The sequence below is a fragment of the Corvus cornix genome, chromosome 4 (assembly GCF_000738735.6).
Source record: "Corvus cornix cornix isolate S_Up_H32 chromosome 4, ASM73873v5, whole genome shotgun sequence".
Taxonomy (NCBI): Eukaryota; Metazoa; Chordata; class Aves; order Passeriformes; family Corvidae; genus Corvus; species Corvus cornix.
In genome coordinates this window covers 47,630,655-47,646,548 of record NC_046334.1, presented here as the reverse complement: position 1 = coordinate 47,646,548, position 15,894 = coordinate 47,630,655, and the positions used below count along the sequence as shown (strand labels likewise).

The window sequence follows — 15,894 nt, the reverse complement described above, 5'->3', positions numbered from 1 at the left end:
GTCCCACCAGCTGGTTTTGGATGTCACATGTCACATGATTTTAACCTTTTAGTCATGTGCTGGTGATCAGGAAAGCACTGGAGACAGTGCTACTGCAGACCCCTTGTAACCCAGGGTTTTGTAATAACTTAGTATAAGCTATTGCTGTCATATTAATGCTATACATAGTGGCAATACAATAAAGTACACATACAGTATTCATGAAATTCTAAAAAACAAAACAAAATAAAATAAAATAAAATCACTATATCCCAGGACATTTTCTCTCATGCTGCTATCATTTCATCTCAAAAACATGGTCAATGCATGTAAAGGCAAAAGCTTTTTAGTGGCCTAAGAGTTATTCTGTTCCTCAGAACAGAAATAATTATAAGCATACATGAAGCAGTCATAGTTTTAGGACACCTTCCTTGCAAACAGAGGGCAAGCAGAGAGCCCTTTTTGACAAAAATGGAACTGTGTGACACAGATACAAAATTTTAGAGAAGCCCATTAATGCATGACTAATGCTCTCCACTGAGGTAAATACTCTGGCTTCAATTCTTCCTCTAAAAGATTTGACACTTGTAGCGGCCTACTTTAAAGTCTGATTTTGTAAAACACACCATTCAGTCGTTCATTGGCATGGTCAATAGAGATACATATTGACTTCTGAAGATCAGAATTTGAAAAACAAAGTCTTGCTGTGCAGTGTCTCTGATCTAAATTCCATGCTAATTAACCTATATCTTTCAATTTAAAACAGATCTTGCTTCCTTAGAAAGAGGCTTAATTATGTTACCTGTATTGCATTTCTGAAATAGATGGCAAAGTCCAGTCTCAAGTCTTTGTTAACACCATTAACAAATAAAATTCACAGAGAGCTGGTTAGGAACAGAAACGCAAAAAATGTCCAAATCATTTGCACAAATAAAACATCCATGATTTAACCACCATGCCGTACCCAGAATTATCCACTGCCTTACTATGTACAATAAATATGCAACAAAAATTCCAAATAGCCCACCTATCTATAGTACAATTCTAGATCTTAAGGCCAACAATACAACAGAACATAAAGTAATAGCTCAATAAAAACTCAGAAGTAAAAGCAGCAAAGATATGCAGATTTTTGTTCCAAACAATAAACCCAATGAACAACAACCAGAATGCCAGGCACAGGAAAGAGAAGAAGCAGCAAGAGGAGGGGAGGTAGCACAAGGAGATACTTGATGTTGTCAGGGAGTCTACTGGCATGTCAACTGATGAAACAAGATGAGAGCTGTGAAAAGAAAGTGGTAAACATGAAGCAGCAGCTCAATCATTAACAAGCAACAGCCAACTAATGGGGAAAGACATCCAGCTACCAGGAAGCCGACTCTTAACTAAAACTGCCACGATGGAAAAGTGACCACCTGGCACCACTGAGAAGAAAACAACAACCAGTCTCACATCCCAACAAAATTATAAGTATTGAGAGGAAAAAGCAGGAAGAAGGGAAGCCTGAAGGTAAAGCTGCAGGAAGATTTTGGCCACATTGCAGACATTATTTGAAACTAATTGAGTTTTGACCACAACCTCCTGCAGTTTAGTGCAGCATTCACAATGAAATGAAGAGACTTCCAGGTGCTAAAACATCTGTGTTCCTTTTGGAGAAAATGAGGTATCGTCATAGGAATAGGATTACTTACCACCTCAGACTAATTGCTCACCTATTCCTGTTTGTAAAAGGGCTGAATTGAATGGTGTTTCTGTTCATAGGATAGGATTCCTTTCACACCACAGCAGTATTTCCTACCATGCCAATCTCCCCATAAAACCACGTCTAACTAAAGAGAGGGAGGAAATATGACACATCAATATGGGAAGTGAGGAGTCAAGAAGGTTCAATTCCATGCCCTGTCACATCCTTCTGGTGTAAACTTTTATAAGCCAATTTAGGCAATTAAACTCCTTCCAGTATACCATCATATTCTTGGCATGGTTTTCCAATGGGCTCTGCAGGTGATGCACAAGCCTGCACTGGGATACCTGTATGCTCCTGCAGTCACACTGGAAGCCTTCCTATCTGTTGAATGAAGACAATAATCTTCCAAAACCTATAAAAATGTGATCTGGGAAGAGATATGGATGGCAAAGAGCTGGGGAAATATTAGGTCTGTATACCCTCTTTATTCACAGAGCACAAACTGTTGAAATATCTAGTGGATATAGGCTGAAAGGAATGTACAGCCACCTCTACAGAAAACATATGGCTGAATTCAATCTTGGTGTAAACAAAAATACTCTAAGTTTCACACAATTTTTTTCCTTCTTTTTATTTCACACTTTTCCCAATAGCTGCAAACTATCGTCAAAGCCCATCACAGATGAAGTCATTTCTGAAGCTAAGCTATGCATTTTTTAATGCCATTTTATCTTTTCCCATATGTCACTCCATCTATTTCTGTTGCTCTTCTTCACCTTAAGCTGATGATGTATCTGGTAATTCACTCTCCAGCAAAGCCTGATTCATCTATAACCACGTAAGGACAGATTCTCTGATGAAATCTTTAATTAAGATGGTTTGGAGGAGGGAAACTTCACAGTTCCCTCCAAAGATATTTTTTCAAGGCATTCCACTTCTGGGAAAAAAAGCTCTCTGAAGACTGTGGAATTAACATAATAATACAAACACTAAGGCTAAAATTGCAAAATAGAGAAAACTGTTTCCGGACAGGTTTTCTTTCATTCACCTGTGCATTTTTTTTCCTTTTTAAGGACAATCTTGAGAGGGATAAGTTAAATTTTTCTGCGTCTATAGTAATTACAAAATTATTTCACCCATTTTAACAGACATCTTTCCATATTGTCACATTCTTTTTTTTTTTTTTTTGCCTGTATATCAAGACTCTTGACTCTAAATCAATGTTTTCTCTACGATTTACTTTGGATGTTTGGAACTCATGGTTATGTTTTACCATTTCCATAAGAAATACGTTACTTATGCTGCTAAATTATTAGTCCCTAAAACAGGTCATTAAATAGCTATATTGTTTGATATATTGTTATTTTTAATACATCTGGTAGTCCTTCAGCTCTGTTTATGGAACATATGCTATTACTCTTTTCAAGTAAATGCAAATTAATTTTTGTCAGCTGATTTCATAGAATGAGATTAAACTCTGAAATTAAATCCAAAGATTTTTTATTTCATCTGCTGCAGTCTGTACAGCCACTGATTTTCTACTGTACTTTCAAAAGAACAATTCAAAACATGCCTGATAAAAAGCAACTTTTATAAGAATCATGATACTTCCTGCTCAAAATGGTTTTATATGTGTAGAGAGATGGTTTTTGCTACAATTCTATTATGCTTCTAGAAGCAGAAGTTAAATTTATGGAAGGCTCATGATTATCTTGCCACCTCTACCCCTTTCTTCTCTACTCCCAAATTACTAATCAGTACAACCAGGTGTGCTTTCTCCCATTTGCAAGCAAGTGACAGGTTAAGTATTCACCCCAAAACTGAATGCCATAAATTCTCCAGAGCGGAAAATCCCCCAGGCTCTGTTTCTTCAATTGTTTCCTCACTTGCTCCCTTGTCCTGCCCTGAAATTATTTCTGTATGACCTCCCCTTATTTCTAGTTTGTGTGTGCATATACGACAAAGAAATCTTGCAGAGAATCTCAATCTTTGCCATTTTCAATTCATAATTAATTCACTCCTCTTCATTTATTAATGAACTAATTTCTTGCTAAGGTTAAAGTTACTCAAAAAGGAAAAAAGGCAGCACTTTTTCAGTGCATGGAGGGCTCCCAGCCATCAGTAAAGAAACACGTTTTGGTGGCCTAAATCCCAGAGGAATCCACACACTACAGCAATGAATAACAGAAGCTGAATGTTTGGGAAAACTGGGACCTGACATCTGTTTTGGACTTGTTGGGACTTCTTATTTCTAAGCCATGTAAGTCTGATTAGACTCTTTAGAAGATGAAAACAAAAACAACCCCCTCAACTATTCCTCTATAAACATCTGCAGACAAAATCTTTCTCACGGCTTTTGAAGATGTGCCTCTCCACCTTCACATGTGTGGATAGTATTTATTTTCTGAGGATCATGAAAGCAATTATTTGAATTTGTGTACAAAATACCTTTTATGATCATTAGCATCCTGGAATGGAAAGCTCAAGATTTCAGGCGTCTAAATCAGGAAATATACAGGTATACCAGACTGTATGTCCCAGTGCAACTTTTACCATGCTGGAACCACAAAGTTGTGCAGGTTTGGCACAAAATTTATGTATATAAATTCTCCCCTATATACAGTCTGATCATTATACCGAGCTACACATTATTTCCTATATATTGCAAGGTAAGCGGAAGTGGGGTAAGAGAAGATACTTTATCCATACTACTTGGAGAGAAGTTTTTGAATATTACATGTCGCTAACCACATCTACTGGATTATCCATGCCTCCTGTTCTCCCTACCCTCTTGTATGATTGAATGTTACACACTGATTTCAGATCAGGCTCACTCTCTTTTCACTACCATTACGTTCTCATTTCTATTAGAAAATGGGTCTTTAGCTCATTTGACTATGTGATATGCACATTTCTAAAACAAAAAATAAGGTCAGCCAAGGTCACCATTACTAATGGAGCCTATTCTAAAATTATATAGCCCAGATGTGATTTTTTTCTTTTTTAATCAAATGTAGGACAAGAGTAAAGAGTACTTGAATTGACACATTAATATAGGAGGCAGACTATGTGAAGAAGGAATTAGAGTTATAATCAAAGCCTGATGCATAAGAGCAGATTGCTTCAGCTATGTTCAGAGTGGAGTATAATTTGATTGTCTATCCATTTTGATTTCTTTATTGCTTTGTTACTGAAGACTTATATTGTGTTTCTATACACAGACACACACAAGCTGTAAGGGAGAGATCATAGTTACTGTTGGCAAGGAAACAAGTTACTGGGTGCTGAAACTCACATTTCAAATTAAAATTATAGTAGGATTTGAGTCAATTCATACTTAAAATTGTCAGTGATTTTTTATTTGTATAAACTTAGAGCAGGAAATCATTAATTGACCTATATATATTTGAAGGAAACTTATTTCACTAGGGTTGAACTCAGGGAAAGATACAAGATACAAATTGCAATAACTTGCTTCCCACAGCTTTTAGTAATTTTTGAGGAACCGAGACATCAAAACCAGAATTTTTTTGTTGGTTTCTGTTAAGTTACTCCTATAGATTGCACCTGAATTATCTGCCTTCCCACAGTTGCTGTCCAGAAAGAAAACAACTGCCATTTCCCTTTTTCCTATTCTTGTTCATGTTACACTCATATGCAGCCTTCCTCGTACCCCTCTGTTGCAGTCCCTTCAAGTTTTGCGCAGATGTTCCAAGCAATTCAGCACCTCTATTTCTCTTTATATTTTAGGATAAACAAGAAAAGAGCCTGGAAATATCCACTGGACCGAAGTTGTATAGACCTAGCAGCAAAAGTTAAAAAAAAAAGTTTACTCCTTGTGGCTATTCTGAGGGCTTCAAAAAGCAGCCACAAAGGGACAGCCTTTGTGTACCACACATCACAAGGATACAGACAGCATTTTCCTGCCAGGTACTGTATGTTACCAGAACAAAGTTCAATTACATGGTCATTATACAAATTTCATTGTCCCTACCTGATCTGAATCTGAATCAAAGTGTAGTGCTTTATCAGTTTTTTCTGAAGTAACATTTCTGTTTTTCTTCCATGTAGCAATTAAAGGGATTCAGTAGGGATTACTGAAAGTGTTACCAGTTTATGTGAAAACAATAAATGTGAAAACATGAAGTGTGGCAGCTCAACTGGAACAAGTCAGCATTTTAAGTTTTTCACATATAAATCAGTTCGTCATATATATCTTATTAAGATATTATAACTGAAGAAACTATAATTCACTTCCCATTCTGTTCTCATGGTAAAGCTGGTATAGTCTGGGAACGTATCATCTCTGCTTGACTCACTTTTGGGAGTTACATGCATACTGTATAATGAGAATAAAATTCCATGTCATATTTTGAAAATGGCATTTATGGTCTATTTATGGCTCCACAGTTCAAGGTCATTTACAGGGATCATTATCTCCACTTATTCTGCCAATTCTTTTGATAGTTTGACATAGTCAACTAGTAAGGTTTCTGAAAGTATTAAAGCACATGTTGCCTTAGTTTAAAGTAGATGACAGATACATTGATGTATTTCAAATTAGAAAAAAACACAAGATATAATTTATAGACATAGAATCACAAAATACGCTGTGTTGGAAGGGACCCACAAGAATCATCAAGTCCAGCTCCTGGCCCTGCACAGAACCATCCCCAAGAGTCACACCATGTGCCTGGCAGCATTGTCAAACACTTCTTGAGCTCTGTCACCCTTGGTGCTGTGACCACTTCTCTGGGTGGCCACAGCACCAAGCCTGACAGAGTTGGTTCCAGTGCCCAACCGTCCTCTGGGTGAAGAACCTTTTCCTAATACCCAGCCTAAACCTCCCTTGACTCAGCTTCATGCCATTTCCTTGAGTCCTATCACTTATCACGAGTGAAGAGATCAGTTTCTGCCCCTCCTCCTCTTCCTTTCATGAGGAAGTTGTAGACTGCAATGAGATCTCTCCTCAGTCTTCTCTTCTTCAGGCTGAACAAAGAAAGTGATGTCAGCCACTCTTCATAAGGTTTTCCCTCCAGACCTTTCATCATCCTTGCTGCCCTCCTTTGGATGCTCCCCAATAGATTAATGTCTTTTTTACATTGTGGCACCCAAAACTGCACACAATATTCAAGGTGAGGCTGCCCCAGTGCAGAGCAGAGCAGGACAATCCCCTCCCTTGCCCGGCTGACGATGCTGTGCCTGATGCACCCCAGGACATGGTTGGCCCTCCGGGCTGCCAGGGCACTGCTGATTCATATTCAACCTGGCATCAACCAGGACCCCCAGATATGGAAGACGGCTTCAGTGGATCGGTGCCACATTTGTCCCTACTGGGTCCCTCGTGGACCGCTCAGGCGGCACTCTGCCAGCACCTACACATGCACACAGTCTCACCTTTGCAGGTGGTTGCAAACAGCCCCTCACACACACAGTCTGTGCACGAACCGGAGACAAAGAGGCAAGAGGGGTTCTCTGCATGCATTCTGAGGCGTTTAACGGCAACACACCCAAAGGGAGCAGAGGCAAGAAAGAACAACCAAACCAAAAGCCCATGCCCGTTTTATCCCGAAAACTCCCAAAGGCAGGCAGAGCATCCAAAACCAATAGTCTGAGGGCTAGGGGGCAGAGGCAAGGTTCAATGACGTAACAAGAGCCAATGGGAAAAGGGATGGGAGGGGGAGAGGGCCAGTGACCAGCAGAATCTAGACAAAGGGAGAACTTCCTAGCACAGTGTTGTAAGGAGAGACCACTTTTAAGGCGACTAAGGGGGTGTAAAGTGAGACTTAGCCACCGCAACACCAAGATCCCTTTCTGCTCTCCAGCCTCTCATTCCCCAGTCTGTAGGCACGTCAGGGTTGTCCCATCTCAGGCGCAGAATCTGGCACTTGCCCTTGTTAAACTTTATATGATTGGTGATTGCCCATCTCTCTAATTTGTCCAGGTCTCTCTGCAGGGCCTCTATGCCCTTGAGGGAGTCAACAGTGCTTCCCAAGTTAGTGTCATCAGCAAACTTACTTAGTATTCCTTTGAGTCCTAGATCCAAGCTGTTAATGAAGATGTCGAAGAGCACTGGGCTGAGGATGGGGCCCTGTGGAACCCCACGAATGACCAGACACCAACCACTCACTATAACTCTCTGTGCCCAAGCTGTGAGCCAGTTGCTCAGCTGTCGCGTAACGCGGTTATTCAGCTCTGGGATGGATGTTCTGTCCACAAGGACACCGTGAGACACAGCATCAATGGCTTTGCTGAAGTCCAAAAAGATTGTATCTACTGGATTTCATAGATAACTAGGTGGGTTAGCCTGTTGTAAAAGGAAATCAGGTTGGACAAGTAGAACTTTGCCCTCATGAAGCCCTGTAGGCTGAGATCAATGACTGCATTGTCCAGAGGTGTTTTCAATACCTCCCTGAATAATCTTTTTCATGATTTTACCAAGCACTGAATTGAGACTGACAGGCCTGTAGTTTCTAGTGTCATCTTTCTTGCCATTCTTGAAAATCAGGATGTTAGCCAGTTAGTATATAATTAACTAAGAATTTTAAGCATTTTTTGTAAAGATTCCTACATTCCTGGAATAATTATCAAATTCTGTATGGAAAATGGCTCTTCCAACTTTATTTCTTTATGCAAAACAAATAATCCTTATAATTTTAAGCTCAAATACAATTTTAATTCTTTTTTTGTTAAAAAGAGTATATTTTTGAAATAATTAACTAGAAAAGGTACTTCGGAACAAGCTATTAAATCCTACTACATGTGGGAAGATGGGTCTAAATCTCTTGGACATTTTTCAGCCAGCAATATGTCAAGCACTTATTATGTTATGAGCTTTATTTCTCCTGAATAGAAGGAAAATTCTTACTGATTTAACTTCATTAACTATGCATAGCCATCAGCAAATTTAAAGAATAGAATTATTAGACAGTTTTCCTGTTCCCTCTAGGGAAAAAATTCTCCATTCTTTTCACAAAGCTGTGCAGAGCTGCCTTACTACAAGTATTAACCTCTTAGCATCTGTAGTAATAAAACATTTTCTTTCTCCTCTCATAATAAAAATAATTCAGTTGTTGAGTACTTTAATCATTACTTCTTAGTACTAATGGCTCTTTATGCAAGTAGATCTAATAGCACTGAATTATCAGTACTAATATACCCATAAAACTCCAACAGTGAAACTATCTGGCATCAGGTACTGTGCAATGTTGTGAATCTTATTATTTTTAACTACATATGTCTACAAAAAACACCCTTCTTTGCCTACAGATGATCAATACAAACTAGTGATGGACCAAGTTCTTTAAAGATATTACATTTTTTTTAGGAAGTACTAGCAAGTAAGACATACAAAGCCAAAGTATTTGTATTTGTAAATACAGACACTGGCTACACCAGACCTAAACTTAGCCCTGTGAGCTTAGAAAATCTCAGTTCAAGTTTAGTGTGGTTTCTTGCTGCAGTTGTCAAAGGTGCCCCACAATCTAATGATGACGAATTTATCCCAGTCATGTTCTCAAGGGACTTCAAAGCACTGAACACATCAATTTCAAAAGAAAATGCTTGGTTCTTTCAGAAATACCTGTAATATTTTTCTGGCTACATTCATCCCAGAATGCCAGTGCTATGTAAACACCACTGAACATAGCACAGCATTTTATTCATGCATGGAGGTATAGACGAATGAACCAAACCCATCACACAGGGATTATTCCAGCCAGAAGACTGGTGATTGCTATAGGCAATTTTTATGATTAAAATAGCTAATAATAAATGACAACTCCTTCATTCCTTCTGCACTGCCAGTTACTAAAACAAGTCTCCTTCCTGTTGCATTTCTCTTTAAGCAGGTTTCAAAAGCAGGATCCAGAGCCACATGTTCAGCACCCCTATGGGAAGAGGAGCATGTCCAATCCTATTGTGCTTGGGGCCATGGGCAGAAGTGTGGGTGCCTGAACAAGCTAAGGAAAAGAGGCTCTTGCTGAGTCTCCAGTCTTCAAGGAGAGTGTGAGATTTTGTGTTATTGGTGAGAAATCAAGCAGCAGGAAGCCAAAGTGTTTTCTAGAATAGCTAAAATGTTTTCCAGCCCTGAAGGTACACTTTGATTTCTTCTTACTTTGAATGCTTTTCCTGACCCTCCCGAAAATTCCCTTTCTTCTCTGCTGTTTGTCTCACTCTGCTTTCACCAAACTTCTCAGAGTAACCAGTTGCTCTATTTGTGAAAGATAATTTCATGCTATGTTGGCACATCTAGGAGAGATGATGTCCCAGACAGAAAGCTACAGAAGGTTTTGCTGGGTGTGGTTTTGTGGAGACCTGTGCACCTCAGTATGTATATGTGCACAGTGTTTTCCTCTTTCCTCTCAACTGACATCAAACCAGAAGAAGGGAATGTTTCTGAAAAAAAAAATTGCAAAACTCTATAAATTAATTTCAAACCAAAGCTATTTGGGTCCTCAAATTATAGGCAACAACACTGGCAACTGCTGTTATTGACTCCGCAGTGGGTAGCTCAAGGGAGTCAAGGTGATTGACAGCTCTCTCTGGACTAAAAACCACTGAAGATGAGCCATTTTTTTCTACAGCTGATGTATTCCTACAGAAGCTTGAAAGAGCAACACGAACTTCTGCTTTTCCTCCACTTTAAAAATATTTATATTATTGCCTGTTTAGAGCCCTCCAGAGCACTTTTTTGCTTTCTAACCAGATTTTGGTCATATGTCATCATATACACAATGAGGCATATGTCATCCTTGCCTTTCTGCTCCTTTTAGGTTACCTGCCACAAATAATAATTAAAAAAAGAAATCCAAATAAAATATGATACTGGAAAAAACCAAAAAGGACTCAGAAACAGCTCCCAAGATCTGAAGAGAATTTCTGAAATTACAGTGGAAGTTTTCTCCTCCAAAACCTAGGTGTATTTTCACACATTCCCTGACTGATTCATGGAATAGTCACTAAGTTGATGGAATAGCTCTGAAAGATTTAAAAAGATTATACCAATTAAGTCAGCTTAAACATTGGCAACACATTAAAGTCATTGAAATTATTACACACTTCAGAAAATATAAAGTTATTAGTACAATACTTGTATATTCTGTTACAATATTAGATATTAAGAAACAGCTGACTCCTTTTTTTCTTTCCAATAAGCCCTGGGTTGAAAATCTATTCTTTGCCCATCCGGTTTGTCTGCACATATTCTCTCAACAATAATCATTCTTTCAGCAGAGTGTCTTTTCCTTAATGCAGAGTCTCATCTAGGAGCAGTGCACTGATGTCTTTGGTGGAATTTGGTGCTCAGCATATGCAGCACTCAGATGTGCTATGAATAGTGTACATACAAATCACCTCTAAATTTGTTCATTCCAGTAGTGTAAATTAGCAACATTCTGAACAGATTTTTCAAAGCATTCATCACAGAAAAAAATTTTTAGATCTTCTATGAATGCTAGTTCTGCTTTAGTATCACAGAACTACAAATCTCTGTCTTCCCAAACTTATGGGAACACACTCTTCATTCTATCACAAACAAGACTTAACAGTTAGTATTTTTTTATTATTTACTTCACTAAAGCTGTGCTCTAACTACACTAGTGCTCAAAGTACAGCCAGTCAGCCAGCTGTTCAATTGCTCTGTCAGCAACACAGAATCTTTTAAAACTAAACTGCTAAAATGGCTGTTTAAAGACATGTCAAACTATTCAGTGGTGTATAAAATACTGAATGGGAGCCACTGTTTGCTGGTTAATGATGGGCAAGAGACATAACTTTCCATGAAAACAGTAAAATTTTTGGGACTTGCATTGTTGTACTAATGCCTCCTAATTTGCAGCACACAGCACTGCATGAAAAAGGACTCACATAGAAAAGACATAACTGGGCTGAATTCCATAGGCCTTTGCCAGGCAAAAGCCATTTACTCAATTAAACAGCACAGAATTTAGCACACAGACCCTGACAATTTGTCTCATACACAAAAATGTATGGTTTTCTAAAATAAGAAAATTTGACACTAACCAATTTTATTTCATATTCCCATCTGATAAACAGCAGAAGTATGAATGTTTATATCCCTTCTATAATTCCCACTTCTAGCGCAACTGTAAATACTGTGAAGAGATATAAAATTTTAAGACTTTTTGGGCTCCTGTTTGCCATCTGTCTGCAATGATATCTTGGGGCAATACGTGATAGAGTTTAATTATGCATTGCAAAAAAATTGTAAGTATTTTTTACTTAGCTTCATGTTGAACTGATTGAATGTTTCCTTGTTGTCAGCATCTAGGAACTGTGAACATGAGGGACTAAAAGAGACCCCAGGAAATCATCTAGATTAATCTCCTCTCAGAGAAACATCAATACCACTTACTTTCAACTAGAAGGATGTTCTAGTCTGTGACTTGTCATTTTAAGTTGTATACAATGGACAAACATCACCTGATAGGGTTTTTTTTCTGAAAAGAAATTAAAGTCTTTTATTATCTTCGGTAAGGATTAAATATTTCCTACTAAGTTTAAATTGCAAAAGGGGCCATTACAGAAAATAGCCAATTTCACTTATCTTTACAACATCAACAGTGCCATGATTCCTGGGTAGCATTTAGCATAATTTCAGCTTCAAGTTTAAAGTCATGACTACAGTTTGTCCCAAGGGACAAATTCCTGCTATTTGTAAAGACAGACAGAGATTTTTGCTGCCCTTCCTACAAAAGAATGAATGACAGACAGGGCTGACTTCAAGAACAATAAAAATAAATTCCCAGAAAAATTTCTGGTGGGAAAGAAGATAAGGCAAAAAGGCTATGAATTTAAGCATAGCCTGATTACAATATTCAAATGGCTTTTGGATCCAAGATAATTTGCTGGGTCAGAGCCCATTCAACTTCAGGGAAGTGATAAATTTGTTTGCTCATCTAACAAGATGAACAAACCCTGAGATATCTGGAAAGGTTTAGCTGACTTCTCTATACATTTGTACTGAAGCAAGCTTCTGCAGAAGCAAATTTCGTAGTCTAGAGCCATTCACTAAGTCAGTACTCATACAACATACTTTATCCTCGTGATGTATAGCTTCATTACTCAGAGCATTTCCAGCTTTTCACTACCAAATCTGATCTGCCCTCCAACTGCTTCTCCGAGCAATGCACAAAATATTGCGTGCAGCAGTCCCTTCTGACTCAATTCATTGCTACCTAGTTTCTAATGACGTATATGCGTTATTGTAGTTCATTCTTAAGTCTTCCAGTGAATCTATGAATTCACTTTGTACCTGTAGCCATAACCAGAATGTTAGATTTTACACAAAGATGAAGAGAATATAATAATCTCAATATTTTGGTCAAAGTTTGGAAACACTGCTTTAGCTTTTTCAGGAAAATTTGTGTGCTTCATTCTTTAGCTGTCCTTTGTAGGTCAGTCTCTCCTCCTGGGGAAAGCACCTATTTTCATACAAAAGTCCTGTTTAGTCAAAAACTACTTCTGCAGTGAGCATGCTCAAGTGTAACTTTCCATCAAGCATAATACCAGCACAACAGTGGAGGTTAAAATTTAAATTCCTGTTAACATGTTCATTTTATAGTCTGTTCTTTCTCATTCTATTCTCTAAACCTCTTTTACATGAAAGGATGCTTCTCAAGGATACAGCTAATGCAGGGAAGCATAACATAGGAACCATTTACAGTCAAGGCTAAACCAGTCTTTACCTCATTAAAGTTATGCTTTGGCAGCTGTTACAGTCTATCAGGAAAGGAACATTGCAAACTAAACAATGCAAAATAACTCAGCACAAAAATAAGAATTGTTTTGTTGAGTCCTACCTCTGCATCTTCCAAATTTAATCAGACTCTTGATGTTAGTTTAGCATATTTTTCGTCTGGATTCCCTTTTTGGTGTTTAGAAGGAGAAAAAAATGAATAAATATTTATAACAGACATTTTATTTAAAATTAACTGTTCTGGTGAAAAGAACCAGGCAGTTCTGATGGAACTCTGCAGCACTTCAGGGAAAATTGGAGCTTTGCTGTACTGAGTTTCACAGGAGTAACCATTTTGCCTAACGTGAAGTCTCCTCATGAAAACAATCACTTTGCAGAATAGGCTCTACCCATCTAGGAGCACCAAAACCAAATTCATACCACTAATGTCATTGTATCAAGAATTCAGTCATACAGGCCTCTTAATCAATCATTCTGACCTTGTACTGTGATACCACAATGGTATTCTTCCCATAACCTCGCAGGCTGTACTACTAGTTAAATTACCACCAGTAATACTGGTGTCATAAAAGATGTCTATGTATAATATTTAAAAATAAACACATAAGCATATACTTAATATATACATTATATATATTTTTAAATGTATTATGTATTTTAAAATAAGCACATAAGTAAATAGTTAAAGCAAAATATTATTTATTGCCCAAGCCACTGGAGAACCAAGTCCTAGCTTCCTTCCTCTCTTAGGTTTCTTCCAAAATGACTGAAAAATTTCTTTCATTCTCTCCTAGTTAAAGTATACATCTTTATGAAGGGTCTCCAACCCCTTGCACAGTGTCTGTACACCTGAGAGCTCCAGCCACACAGTGAGACACAGCAGAGGGTAGAACTTGCTGTCACAACATGTTTTAGATTTTCAGACTCAAATTAGGCAGGACTTTTGGATTTAGTAATTAACTGCCCTTGATCAGTAATCCAGGAATATAAATAAATACATGCATCAATCACTTGAAGTTTATGTCATCAAGCTTTTATCTTTAGCTGTACCTAAATTAAAATATATCTGAACAGGCATGAAAGGTAAAGTAGTTTGGCAGACTTATTTTTACAAAACACTTAATCACACCACCCAAAGATCAGTTGCATAATTTAGTATGTCAAATACCACCTTCAACAGAAAAAAATCACAAATTTAACGTACTTCATTGAGCAATGAAAGTAATGAGAATGGAGAATATTTTGTTATAATGACAAGCCCTTTTTTTGTATTCACCTTTCTTAACTGGAACAATAGCAGCAATTAATATGAAGTCATTCTGGGATAGCTTTCTATTCTGTGTCAAATGAGATGCACAAACACTCATGGAGTATTTCCACACATTTTTCAAGCCACAGTAGTTTTTACAGGACTACCTAGAACACTGGCACTCAGAGGTAGTTTATTCAAAGACTAACAATAAGACTGTCTGGTTGCTCTTATTTCATTGAGGAAAAGAAAAGCCAAACTCCTATGATTTATGTTTTCTACTCTTGACTAGATCACCACTTCTCCTATTTTTCTTGTCTCTCAGGCAATAAATATTTCCAAATGTCTTCCCTCAGACACACTACACCTAATTTAAAGACAAAGCCCTTAGGTTCAAAGATGACTCAATACTGGTTTTTTCTACAAAATGTAACAAAAAGAAAAAAATTTGTTTATGGACGCCACTTTTCTTTGCTCTCTAAGAATACTAACAGGTGTATTTGAAAGTATTTGAAAGAAAGTCCTTTCTTACCAACAGCAATCTTGGTCTAGTTATCTATGAAGCAATCTCTTGCAATGGTGAAGAGGGTAATAAAGAAAAAATGAAATGGGGGCAGAAAGCGGCCAGCCAATTAAAATATAAGTGACTAAACAAAAGACAGAAAGAAAGCTCCAATTTCATGCCATGTTTACAGAGCTTAAACAAAGAGAAAGGCACTACTTTACCTCCATTCATCTGTCTGGCCTTCCTATCACTGCTGATCTACAGCTTACTAAACAACAAAATGCACACATTCTTCATTTCTTTATGACTTGCATGTAGGCTACAAGTAAATCTAATGCTTCACAGTGATGTATGAGGGTTTAAAGATTGGGTAACCACTCTCATGGATCATTGTAATTTCCTGCAGACACACCTAGACAGAGACTCGTCACTTGATTTATACAGAAGTTTTACAGTTCTTAGATGAATAAATAAATTGATATTTTACAGACAAGAAACAAGACAACAATGCCCAAGGCAAGGAAATAATGAAACATCCAAAATCATTTACAGAAGCCCCACTACTACCTTCAGTTTCGAGAGAAAATCCCTGCCAGCCAAACCTAGGGAAGACAGCATCCCAGATGCTTGGACACTTCCAGAGATGGGGCATCCACAACTTCTCTGGGAAACGTGTTTGAGTGTTTTGCTACTCTCTGAGTAAAAAAATTTCTTTTTGATATCTAATCTAAACCTACTCTATTTCAGTTTAAAGC

At 37.8% G+C, this 15,894-nt stretch overlaps 1 long non-coding RNA gene across 1 annotated transcript in view; it reads left to right on the top strand.

Moving 5' to 3' along the window:
- LOC104690652 overlaps positions 1-15,578 on the top strand; it is a 45,910-nt gene extending 30,332 nt beyond the window's left edge. The window contains exons 3-5 of the long non-coding RNA XR_752025.4: positions 5,417-5,596; positions 7,707-7,963; positions 9,517-15,578. This is a non-coding gene — a long non-coding RNA (uncharacterized LOC104690652). The remainder of the gene's footprint in view (positions 1-5,416; positions 5,597-7,706; positions 7,964-9,516) is intronic.
- Positions 15,579-15,894: the final 316 nt, after the last annotated feature.